The sequence below is a fragment of the Petaurus breviceps genome, unplaced genomic scaffold, assembly GCF_028583685.1.
Source record: "Petaurus breviceps papuanus isolate PSGF00001 unplaced genomic scaffold, PetGlider_PUasm1.0 128, whole genome shotgun sequence".
Classification (NCBI taxonomy): Eukaryota; Metazoa; Chordata; class Mammalia; order Diprotodontia; family Petauridae; genus Petaurus; species Petaurus breviceps.
In genome coordinates, this window is record NW_027185664.1 from 3223320 (window position 1) to 3235367 (window position 12048).

Here is a 12048-nt window from a genome sequence, read left to right on the forward strand (position 1 = left end):
GGTCACACAGTTTTAAGTGTCTAAGGCTAAATTTGAACCTAGGAACCTAGTCTTTTGACTCTGGGCGCCAGCATTCTATCCACTGAGCCACCCACTGCCCTGCACCTAATGGGTACTTAATAAATGCTTACTGATTTTTTCATGGAATATAAGTAAGTTATGTAACAAATCATTCTAAGATTTGAAAACTTAAACTAGATATCAAATCTAGGGTGGGGTAAGCTTTTAGACACAAAATTATAGATTTAGAGCAGTGACTTATTCAATGAAAATATTGACTTGAAAATTTGCTGTAAAGCAACAAAGTATGATTCAAAGACACCTGGGTGATAAGGGCAGGTGCTGGAATAGGAAAGACAGAAAGAGACATTACATTTATTTATTGATATTATGGAATTATTTTCAGGGTTTTTTTTAAGATAAATGAAAATGGAATGATTTAATTTTGACTCTTTAGTCACTATAGATCAAAACCGACATTTTAAGAGACATGATGATCCACTGGGAGGCAATCTGACTGCATTCAGGCAGTGGGTTGACATGTGAAATTTTTTTCCCACTTCACCTACCTCTGTAACTTGGGTCTCAGAGATTCTGGGGTTCAGTTCCCTCACATGTAAAAATGATGTTAGACTACGTGATCTCCCTAAGGACCATTCCTATGATACTGATGATCCTTTCAGTGGCAGATCATCTTACAATGTCTTTATTTTATATATTTAATCTTTACTTTTTAAATGTATATTTATGAATTCCCTTCAGTGCAACAAAGGAAATAGCTGACTTATTAATGCACCATTTGGCATTTTTCCAATCTGCAGTTTTCCTCTTGTCCACTTTATTATTAATTCTCTTTCTTTCTCTGTGTACTTTCTCATATGCTCTTTGTCATAATATCAGTAAAGTTTGCCCACATGTACCAACCTGCATTAAAGCACTTGAAAAATTTACCTACATAAAATATTTCCAAATAGTTAAAAAAAAAAGTTGTTCAAAGACTTTCACATTCAGTAAGAATTAAAGGGATAGTTTTAGAGACCTTCCACTGACAGTTTCTTAGTATGAACTTTAGTTTAAACTCAACAAAGGTTGTTAAACTTGACTAAGATGATTATGCTCAGTAAAACAGAATTACAGGTAATCCATTTTTTTTTTTTTTGCATATAACATTTGGGCCATTTTTTGCAACACTTTTCAGTTAGGATGCCCAAAGCCAGATGCATCATTTTGATTACTTAGGCCAAAGTGGTCTTTCAATTTCAGAGAGAATAATATTCTAATAAAATACATGAAGTGCATTCAAACACAGTGAAATCTGGCATGAATTATATTTGCATGTTTCTGGATATAAAGGCAGCTGGTAGTACAGTAGATAAACTGCTAGGCCTGGCATCAGAAAAGCCTGAGTTCAAATCCAGTCTTACAATTACAAGCTGTGTGAGCCTGAGCAAGTCATGATACCTGGGCCTGCCTTTGTGAATTGTAAAATGAAGATAACAATAAGACCTACTTCCCAAGGTTGTTACTAGGATTAAATGAGGTAATATTTGTGAATTATTTAGCATAGTGCCTAGCACATAGTAGGTACTTAACACTTATTTCTTCCCTCCTGCTAAATATCTTGGTGCTGAGATGGCTAGGTGGCACAGTGAATAGAGCACTGGCCCTTGAGTGAAAAAGACCTGAGTTCAAATATGGCCTGAGACACTTAACACTTATTAGCGGTGTAACCTTGGGCAAGTCACTTAACCTCAATTGCCCTGCCTCTCCCCCTCCCAAAAGCAATAAATAAATAAGCAAATAAACAAATGAATGAATGAATATGACATAGTTAGAAATTCCCTTGTACCTCTGATTTATCCCCTTCTATGTACCTTGAGTCCTTAATTTTTTTTCTTTTCTAGGAAACAAATTCAAGCTTATTGTACTATAGTTTTAAGATTCTATTCTGTTTCATATTCATATAAGATTTGGGTAGTTCTACCTTTTCCCTATATCCTGTGCTATGGCATTCCCATTCACTTCAATTTGTGACCCCATTGCTTCTTTTATCTTTCTCTCTCTTTCCAAGTAAAGATAAAAAACCAGGCTAAAGAAAACACACCCTTTTGTCATCTTCACTTTTCTTGCCATCATCAGCTCATTTTGAATTTTAGTACCGCTAATACCATTCTAACATGATGGTGCCATGCTTTTATATTCATTCTCCATTGGCTGTCTTTTTAAATTCTTAGGTAGAATGGTGCTACTAGGTGGTGCAAGGGATAGAGCATCTGCCCTGAAGGAGGACCTGAGTTCATATCTGTCCTCAAACTAGCTCTGTGACCCTGGGTAAGTCAATTAACTCCAATTGCCTCTTAATAAAAAACATTCTTAAGTAAGCTGATGAATTCCTTATATATCCACATCAGTCTTTTAAAACAACTTCCACTTTTCTCCTTCAGAATTATTTCCCCCTTTTTCTTTAATTTAATATTTAATAAATCTAAGAATTTATTTTTTGAAAGACTTTGGTTCATCTTTACCTGTTTTCTCTTATAAAATTTAATCTTGTCATCTTACCTATGGTTTCTCCAAGCTAGTTGAAGTATGCTTTCCTAACATTCAGAGTTCACATCCAACTAAGACTAGTTTTCATCTTCTCTATCAGAAATTCTGCAATGTAGTCATTATACTTCCCTCCAGGATGCCTATTATTTTTACCCCAGCAACCAATTTCCCTATGTTGGGGAGAAATAGATATGGAATAGAATTGGTACTCATTGGTTCTTCTACCTTCTGAAGAATGAAACTATAAAGATAGTAAGTCAGTAGTTTATTAGTTATTTTGCTTTTGGCAGAAAGAAAGCTTCAGCAGATATACAAGAATTGAAGTGCCTCATTGCTTCCACATTTTGCTAACGTTCCATTGTGATTTTTTTCCTAAAATGTTCCTCTATTTCCCCTTTCTGTCCACAGTATACTCAGATGACTATATCACATAATGTCCTATATGACAATATATCATATAGTTCTGGTTTTCTTTATCTTCACTCAAATGTTCTTTTCCATATCTTCCCCCCCAACCCCAGATTCCTGAATTTCCTGGAACATTTTTTTTCTTAATATACAATGCTACTGCACTCCCGCCTTCTTTTAGCTAACTTTTCCTTTTAAAATAAAAGGCTCTTCTGAAGTCTCATCCTAACAAATCTCCATGATACCTATCAGATCAAATTTTTCTCCCTGCATTAGGATCTCCATTTCTACTTCACTTCTTACTGGTTTTTGTATTTGAGGCCGTGGGTTTCATTGCTGGTTTCTTTCTTGGTGCGGTGTGTCTGCAATTCTTGGTGCTTGTTGCTTCACTTTCTTCTGGCACTGATGGTATATTCTTAACAAGCTATGAAAGGCCTATGACGAGGTTAATTATGTTATGTGAATTTGCCTTGCCCAATTCTGCTGTTCATTGGTGAACAGAGTACAATTACTTACGAAGTCATCAAGATTAGGGTAGCTAAATGGCACAATGAATAGAATGTTCAGTCTGGAGTTTTGACAGATTCCTCTTCCTGAGTTCAAATCCAGCCTCAGAAACTTACTAGCTGTGTGATCCTGGGCAAGTCATTCAACCCTGTTTGCCTCAGTTTTCTTATCTGTAAAATGAACTGAAGAAAGAAAAGGCAAACCTTCTGGCATTTTACCAAGAAAACCCCAAATGGGGTCATAAAGACACAACTGAAATGACTAAACAACAAAAACCAAGATCAAGTCCTGTTTTTTTTAACTCAGAACTTGAACTCAGGGCCAGAGGTTACACTGGAGTTTGTCTCCTGTGAGTTTTTAGCCAACTCTGCTATTCTTTTTTCTCCATTGTGGCTACTGTCTAGGGCAGAGGTGACAAACATGCTGACATCAGTATAAAGTATGGCCCCGAACCAGATCAAAATGTAATTGGGAAATATTTGACAAAATAATGAAAGTGTAATAAAACATGGATAACAATATATTTTACAGCTAAGTCTATCTGCCCCCTGCAAGGATCCTTATGTGTGGCTTAGTGGCTCCCATTCCTATTTGAGTTTGATACCCCTGGTAGAGTATCTGGTTTAGCAGACACTTTTAGAGTATTTTAAAGCCTTTTTGATGAAATTTGTAATACTTCTGTTAAATACATTCCTTCTGAGTCTGGGGTGTGGGTGTGGCACAGTCTTTACTTTTCCCACCAAAGTAAATGCATAAACTGCAAAGAAATCACTGATCCAAGCCACAAAAACATACTGATATATAAAATGCTCAAATAGCTCATTAGATGAATTAATTTCCCCCTGTTGATGCTGCCTAGGGAAGAGACATAAATATTTCCCATTCGCCTCAGAGCTTCATCATCTGAACAACTCAGCAATATTGTGCAGGATGGGCAAGGTCCAACTCTTTTGGTCCCACATGGCATGACCTTATTCTTTAATCTATAGGTCAGTCTTCTGCAAACAATTTTCTCCTTCTCTGAGAAACAGTAGAGTAAATGTTCTTCATCTAGGAGTCTGTTGCCTAACTGTCAGGCTCAGGATCTTCCAAACTCAGGATCATCCAGAAGGCACCTCCCAAGGCTGGAAATGGATATTTTCAAGCTGGTTAGTATCTGATGTTCAAGGAAAAGAAACAGAAAGTCATGATAAGACAGACAGGAACTAAATGTCCAAAAATTCCTTTCTCAGGCTTGCCTGAGCAAACACAGACCACTTGCCATGTGCTTCTAACGGTTGACATTTTCTGCTTCTGGCATAGAACTAAGGTCAGGGAGAGGATGTCTAAGGAAGGAAAAATGCAGAGAAAGGGGGAAAAGGGCAAATGCATTCTTACTGGCCCTCATTAGGCACACTCCATCCCTGGCCAGAAGCCCATCTTGGCTATGTAAAAAAATGATTGTCACTTTCTCTGTTTGTTGTCAGCATCCCATTGATCCTGAGCCCTTTCCTATCTCCTGCTTGATCCCCTAACATTTTATTGTCTTTTATTGACTTTTTGACTCAATGCCAATATCAGCTCCTCCTGGGCATCCTGTGGCACTCCTAGTGCCTTCTATCTGGCCTTCCAGCATCTATACATATGTTATGAATGAAGACATGTCAAATGCATCTGTTGCTCCAAGTCAAAGATGACCAAGTTTCGACAAACCTCAGTAGAGGTTAGGGAGAGGAACGGTCAGCTTGCAATACAGTTTTCCCAGAAGTCGCCAGCCTGTAGATTTGAGGCCTCATACCAGTGTTTTTCTGTACCTGCTCATGCCCTTGAACTCTGCTCCAGAGGCTTCTGTGTCTATCCCAGCTAAGGATCCATGACCCTAGCAAGAATTGTGAATTGGGCAAAATTGGTCTTCAATTTCCTTCTACCAGAGGGCAGCTAGCCATGTAGTGTAGAGCACTGGACACAGAAGCAGGAACCCTTAATTTCAAATCTTATCTCAGAAACTTACTAACTGTGTGACCCAAGGCAAGCAATTTAGCCTGTCTCATACCGATTTTTCCAATCTATAAAACCATAAAAATCTCAGCGTTGTTTTGAGGACCAAATGTGCTGACGTCATATGCTTCCCAAACCTTAAAGTGCTATAGAAATTGTGATGATTCCCTTTATTTTGCCCGTCCTCCTGTGTCTCCAAGCGTTCAGTACCCAAATAATGCCTTCTAATTTCTCAAGGCCCCAGACAGTGGTGACCCAACCTGGTCTATTCTCATACCAAAGATCTCTAGAACTTTGTCACCTCCTTTCTCATCCTTAAGAGCTACTTAGCTTCTGCCCCATTACCTTAGGGTACTGCTAGGTACCTGATTAATTTATAAACTGGTTCAACATAAAGTGTTTGTGACCAAAAAAGCTAATTATTCTACTCCAGATACACCTCTCTTGTCCTTCATGATCTGGAATGTAATATTAGCCTTTCAAGTGGGGCCTCAGTGGCTGAACTCAAAAGATGGGGACATGTGGGTTGGCACTATGGTAAGCCTAGTAATGGAGCTATTTTGGGGCAAGGGTGGACTTTGGTGTCTCTCATTTCATCCCACAGGGATTACTGCTGTTCTGTCAGTGGGTAGACCTCGGCCAATTCTAACTAATGTCTTCAAGGAAGTAAATGCATAATTCATCTAGAATGGATGATGTCATCTCTCTCTCTCTCTCTCTCTCTCTCTCTCTAAAGCAATTGGGGTTAAGCAACTTGCCCAAGGTTACACAGGTTACAAGTATCTGAGGCTGCAAGAGATCCTGGGTCCTCCCGACTCTGGGGCTGACGCTCTTACTCACCGCACCACCTAGCCAACCCATCAGCTCTCTTTTTGAAAAATCACCCTTGGTCACCTATTTCAGGGTCTTATTATCCTGATGATAAAATTTTAAAATCCAGCTGAAATCTCTCCTGCTTTTTTCTTATTTAGTTTTCTCTAAAGATGGAGACACTTTTAGATAATTCTCATCATGTAAAAAAAAACCAAAAAATGAAACCAAAAAACAGCCATTTATACATCAGTAATCCCTGCAATTTCCTTAACCCTTCTTCATAACTATCCACATTCCATTTTAAAAATTTCATTTACACTTTTCTTTGGATTGTCTTGAGGTTTCCCAGTTCCTTTTTTTTCAAAAATTTTATTTTTATTTTTTTCATTTTTCAAATGCTTTATTAACTTCTGATTTACATCATTCATTTCGGCCAGATTTTGAGTTACAAATTTTCTCCCCGTTTTCCCCTACCCACCACCCCAAAATAGCAGTCCCACAGGATATCCCCTCCTCCAATCTGCTCTCTCCCATATTTTCTCCCATACCCCTTTCAACTTTTCCAATAGAGCATGGTGGATCTCTACGCCCCAGTGCCTGTATATTTTATTTCCCAATTACATGTAAAATAGTATTAATAATAGTATATATATATATGTATATATATATATATACATATATATATATATATATATTTAAAGATTTGATTTTAAAACTTTGAATTAAAGATTCACTCCCTTCCTCCCTTGTCACCCACCCTTACTGGGAAGATAAGCAGTTCAGTATAGGTTGTACATGTGTGGCTAATGCAAAACAAAAACATAGTAAATACATTGTAAAAGACTGACTATATTTCCCTCCCTCCCATCCCACGTCCCACTTGTTCTATTTCCTACTTTGATCCCATCCCTTTTCAAAAGTGGTGCTTCTAAACTTCTCTCTTGCCTTCCCATCCCCTTCCCCTCTAATCTCCTGTAGGGTGAGATACCCTATTTAGTGTGTATTTCATTCCCTTACCAAGCCAAATTCAGTGAGAATAAGGTTGACCCATTCCCTTTTGCCTTCCTACTCTTCCCCTCCATTGTAATCATTTTCCCTTGCCTCTTCTATATATCATAGTTTACCCCAATCTGTCTCTCCCCACCTCCTCTCATTATATTCCTCTCTCATCTCTTAATTTCACCTTATAAGTATCATCCCTTCCTGTTCAATTGGTCCTGTAACATATATACACACATTCACATATGCATTCATATGCCTATAAACCCCCATACCTAGACATATATATTCTATTTCCTTCCACTATTTTCATACTGAGAAAAGTTTCATCAGTTACAATTATTGTTTGTTCATGTAAGAATGTTAATAGCTCACCTTTGATAAGTTCCTTATGATTTCTTTTCCCTGTTTACCTTCTCATGCTTCTCTTGCTTCTTGTATCTAAATGTCAAATTTTCTATTCAACTCTGTTTTTTTCATCAAGAATGCTTGAAAGTCCTCTATTCCACTGAATGACCATATTTTCCCCTGAAACAGGATACTCAGTTTTTCTGGGTAGGTGATTCTTGGTTTTAATCACAGCTCCTTTGACCTCTGGAATATCATATTCCAAGCCCTTCAATCCCTCAGTGTAGAAGCTGCCAGATCCTGAGTTATCCTGATTGTGTTTCCACAATATTAAACTAGTTTCTTCCTGGCTGCTTGTAATATTCTCTACTTAATCTGGGAATTCTGGAACCTGGTTATAATATTCCTAGGAATTTTCTTTTTGGGATCTTTTTCAGGAGGTGATCAGTGGATTCTTTCAACCTCTATTTTGCTTCTGGTTCTAAAACATCAGGGCAGTTTTCTTTGAGAACTTCTGGAGGATGATTTCTAGGTTCTTCCTTTGATCATGGCTTTTAGGTAGTCCAATAATTTTTAAATTATCTCTCCTGGATCTATTTTCCAGGTCAGTGGTTTTTCCCATGAGATATTTCACATTGCCTTCTATTCTTTCATTTGTTAGGATCTGTTTAACAGCATCTTGATTTCTCATAAAATTAGCTTCCATTTGCTCCAATCTAATTCTGAAGCAATGATTCATTGAGCTTTTGAGATTCTTTTTCCATCTGGCAAATTCAACTTTTTAAGGTATTCTTCTCCTCCTTGCCTTTTTGAGCCCCTTTTGCCATTTGAGTTAGTCTGTTTTTTAAGCTGTGATTTTCCTCAGTCAGGCTGTTGATTCTTATCTCATAATTTTCTTGCATCGTTCTCATTTCTCTTCCCAATTTTTCCTCCACTTCTCTTATCTGCTTCTTAAGGTTCTCTGTGGCCTATAACCAGCTTGTTTTTTCTTTTTCCTTTTTAGCAATTGGGGTTAAGTAACTTGCTCAAGGTTACATGGCCAGTTATTTTGTGTGGGTGTTAAGTATCTAAGCCCGGAACCAATACCAGGTCTCCCCACTCTGGGGCTGGCATTCTTACTCACTGTGCCACCTGGCCACCCCTAGCTCATATTTTCCTTTGAAGCTTTTGGTGCAAGAGTTCTGTCTTCACTGTCTTCCTCCTGTTCCATGCTTTGCTCCTTTTTGTCCCTAAAATAGGAGTCTAATGTTGGAATCTTCTGTCTGCTTTGTTTCCTTTGCCTGGTCATATCACCCCTCAGTCGACCCCTGGGCTTTTGGGACAGTAGGACTCTGCCACCAGACAGGGGAGCTTTTGTCCCCAATGCTGGGGTTTTGTCAGCTGCCAGAATGCCCTCTCTGAGGCCTCCACATGCTCTGGCAAGCTGGACACATGCCCCAGGACCTCCACCCTAGACTGCAATCCAGATCCAAGCAGGTTAAAGCAAGAGCGATTATCCCTCAGACTGGTTGCTTGGCCCCCTACACTCTGCAGGCCAGGACCTGAAGCTTCCACTTGGCTGGCTGGCTGTGCTGGTGACTCAGCAGCTTCTCGCCCTGGGGGAAAAAGCTGATGCACTTCCACTTACTGGGTCCCAAAGTCCAGATTGCACTGAACTCTCACTTTGTCCTTCGCATCTATGTGTTGATAATTTTGGAAATGGCCACAGCTGCTGCTGATCTGGAGTCCCTCTGGCCAGTGGCTGGTCAGTCCTGCCCTGGGGCTAAAACCTCTGCCTCACGGGGCTTGGACTCAGCTCCCAGAGGGCTGCGTTGGATGATTCCTGCCAGCTTGCTGGGCTGTTCTCAGTGGGAGGTTAGCTTCTCTGTGTCATTTTGTGGTTTCTGCAACTCCAAAGTTTGTTCAGAGTCCCCTGTTTACATTGATTGGGAAAGGCGGAAACTGGAGCCTCTGGGAGGTCCTGCTCCTACTCCACCATCTTGACTCTGCCCCTGTATCTGCCCCTATTTCTGACAAAATTCTGATAGCAAAGATATATAGGGAATTAACATGAATATATAATACCAAGAACCATTCCCTAATATGCTTTGATGTAAGGATCTGAATAAGAAGTTGTCAAAAGAAGACTTACAGACTATTAATACTTAGAGACATTATGTTGTAGTTGATAGAGCAATCTTGGAATCAGGATGACTTGGGTTTGAATCCTGCCTCAGAAACTTAACTATCTGTGTAACCCTGTGTAAATGTTGTAACACTAAATCTATGATTTCATGAAGGATTGCTTCCAATCACTACTAATAAGAGAAAAGTAAATTAAATAAATAAATAAAAGCACCTCTCTGTTTTCACTTCATACCAAACAAGTTAACAACCGCAGGTACTTTAATACCCTCCTGTGGAGCTTTAAATTGTCTCAGCTATTCTGGAAAGCCATTTAAAATTTAATTTATTTATTTTTAGTTTTCAATATGCACTTTTATAAGATTTCGAGTCCCAAAATTTCTTCTTTCCTCTCCTCTCCCCTCCCCAAAACAGCCTGCTCTCCTGGTTCTGCTCATTTTACTCAGCATCAGTTCATGTAAGTGTTTCCAGGTTTTTCTGAAGTCCATCTGTTCATCATTTCTTTACTACACATTGTTCAGCCATTCCTCAATTGATGAGCATCCCCTCGATTTCCAATTGTTGGCTACCACAAAGAGATTTGCTATAAATATTTCTGTACATGGGGGTCCTTTTCCCTTTTTTATGATCTCTTTGGGATGGAGACTTAGTAGTGCTGTTGCTGGAGCAAAGAATATGTACATTTTTATAGCCCTTTGGGCATAGTTCCAAATTGCTCTCTGAAAACAATTTGGCCCTATGCCCAAAAAAGATACTAAAATGTACATATCCTTTGACCTAGAGATCTCATTTTATATTCCCTGCCTAAGGAGATCAAAGACAGAAATAATGGGCCTAAATATGTCTAGGTATTTAGGGAAACACCTTTTTTTGGTAGTAAAGAACTTGAAACCAAGTGGGTATACATTGTCCAGAGAATGACTGAACAGATTGTGTATGTGAATGTAATGGAATATTATTTTTCCATATGAAGTGATGGATATGAGGAATTCAGAAATTCATGGTGAAGATATATGAAATAATGCAAAGTGAAGTGTAAATGAAAAGGCTAACAAAATAGAGCCAAATTCTATGTTATTATCCCCGGAAAAGAAATGAGAAAATTTAATGCATCCTTTTATTTCTTTTAAATTTATTTTCAATCAACAAAAAAATCTCCCTTTCACACTCTCCACCCCCACAACTCTTAATTCCTCCTCAACTCCTTTGTCAAGTTAAATTTCCTCAAGCTTGCGTCTGACTTTGTCATCTCCCCTGCCTATTTAATAAACTCCAGAGGCTCCCCATCACGTCTAGGATCAAATAGAAAATCCTCTGTTTAGCGTCCAAAGTCTTTCACCAGAAGCTCCCTTTATTGCCCTCATACTGCAATGTATGTTTAAATCCTGTGACTGGCTTCCAATCTTATGTTTAACACTCCCTCTGAACTCTATTTTCACTGGTTGTCCCTCCCTTTCCTCCAACCCCCCATTCATAGACTTCTCTCCCTCCTCATCTCCATCTCTTGGAATCTCTGACTTCCTTTATGTTCTACCTAAAATCTCATCCTCTACAAGGAGCCTTATTCCTTTTAATACTAGTGCTTTCCTTTTGTTGATAATCTTCAATTTATCATCTACAACATATACAAACATGTGTTACATATTGTATATTTATATGTATATTTTTGCTATATATACATTATATGCTCTTGTATGTATATATATATACATATATTTGTACATTATGTTGTTTTCCTTTTGTCTCCCTCATTAGACTTGATACTTTGAGATCAGAAACTGAGTTTGTTTGGTGTTGAGTTTATTGTTTTCTTTTTTGTTTTTGCCTCCCTTCATAATCTTAGCATTATATAGAAGGCACTCAATAGGGCTTATTTGCTTGCTGAATGACTGAAAAAAACCCTTGTATCAAATACTCCTAGTAAAACAAAACAAAAAATATGTCTCCTTCGGCACCCCAAGTCTATCCCCTCTCTGCCAGGAGGTGAGTAGTAGGTTTCATCATGAGTTCTCTGGACTTGAAACATATTTTTGTTACAGGAGAAGTGGGAGAATATGGATGTGGAATTTTACATAGCTGTCAGATTCGGTTGGTTTTGCTTGACTGTTTTTCTTTGTTACATCATCAAATGATGGGTAAGGAGGGATAATCTTAGGAAATAACTAAGGTAAAAACAAAAGGCATCAATATTTTTTCTTTTAGGAGGGCAATTGGGGTTAAGCTACTTGCCCAAGATCACACTGCTAGTTTTTGTGTTAAGCATTTGAGGCTGGATCCAAAGCCAGGTCGAAAGGCATCAATTTTAAAAAGTCTTTTCTCTAC

General features: G+C 38.5%; 1 long non-coding RNA gene across 1 annotated transcript in view; it reads right to left on the reverse strand.

Moving 5' to 3' along the window:
* Positions 1-2803: 2803 nt before the first annotated feature.
* LOC138172431 (uncharacterized) overlaps positions 2804-12048 on the reverse strand; it is an 18204-nt gene continuing 8959 nt past the window's right edge. The window contains exon 2 of the long non-coding RNA XR_011171117.1: positions 2804-4589. This is a non-coding gene — a long non-coding RNA (uncharacterized lncRNA). The remainder of the gene's footprint in view (positions 4590-12048) is intronic.